The 1,063-nt window shown below is 45.8% G+C and overlaps 1 non-coding gene across 1 annotated transcript; it reads left to right on the top strand.

Moving 5' to 3' along the window:
- Positions 1–316: 316 nt before the first annotated feature.
- On the top strand, positions 317–390 carry Trnan-guu. The gene has a single exon. It is a non-coding gene; the product is annotated as a tRNA-Asn (tRNA).
- The last annotated feature ends 673 nt before the right edge of the window (positions 391–1,063 follow it).

Genomic DNA, 1,063 nt, shown 5'->3' with positions numbered 1-1,063 from the left:
CGAGATGCGGGCATGAGTCCCATAGTGCTCAGAGCCATTTGAACCATACACTGAATGAAAAGGATGTTCTACAACCTATGACAAGTATTCTACTGGCCTCAGAGGTTTTCTGAATGCATAAGCGCAACAGTGGTTTGTATGCATTTTGTAGCATAATGTCATGCTTGGCGATGTCATTCGTTTATGAGCCTCGCTACAGCGTGCATACACGTTATCCATATGAAGAGGCGTAAGCAGATGCTACCATACTGCGAGATTCCTGCAGAAGGTATGCGAATTGCATTGATATACAGAGCACAAGGGAGCGAAAGTCAAGGCCTCCGTGGCGCAATCGCCTAGCGCGTTCGGCTGTTAACCGAAAGGTTGGTGGTTCGACCCCACACGGGGGCGAAATCGTTTTAACCGTCACCGAGGTGAGGACATGCGTCAACTTTGTTAGAGATACACAGCTAGTGTGACAATTTGGCTGTGTTTGAGTGATGCCACAGAGCCCTATACACATTCAGCCAAGTGACAGTGTAGGTAAAAACATGGCCCTACACAGACGTTTTACTGTTTTCCTATTTATTCGTCATGTGTGACACTGCAGTAGAGCGACGCCCACTACAAAAGACGTATTATTTACATTTAATTTCAGCGTAACGCTGCGAGTGCCATATGGCAGGGCCTGTCTCTCGATGTCGATTTGTATTTGGTGTCTCTTAAGTGTCGGTCTGCAGTAGGCCGCTGAAGACCACAACATCAACATCATGTTTCACGTATTTTTGATTGTGTTTGTAATATTCAACAGTCACCAGACTGTGGTCCAAGAAGCCGAGAGCTGGTTCGTGATCAAATAAATAGAACATGTGCAGTCCTGAGGCATCAAGGGATCACAAATTTAGCATTGGAGGGCAGAGTGGAGGGTAAAAATCGTAGAGATGAAGGAGCTTGCACAGGATATATTAGCATGGAGCGCTGCATCAAACCAGTCTGAGGACTGAAGACCACCACAACAACATCATGTTTCACGTATTTTTGACTGTGTTTGTAATATTCAACAGTCACCAGACTGTGGTCCAAG

The sequence above is a fragment of the Schistocerca americana genome, chromosome 3 (assembly GCF_021461395.2).
Source record: "Schistocerca americana isolate TAMUIC-IGC-003095 chromosome 3, iqSchAmer2.1, whole genome shotgun sequence".
Taxonomy (NCBI): domain Eukaryota; kingdom Metazoa; phylum Arthropoda; class Insecta; order Orthoptera; family Acrididae; genus Schistocerca; species Schistocerca americana.
This window is presented reverse-complemented; position numbering and strand designations above follow the sequence as displayed.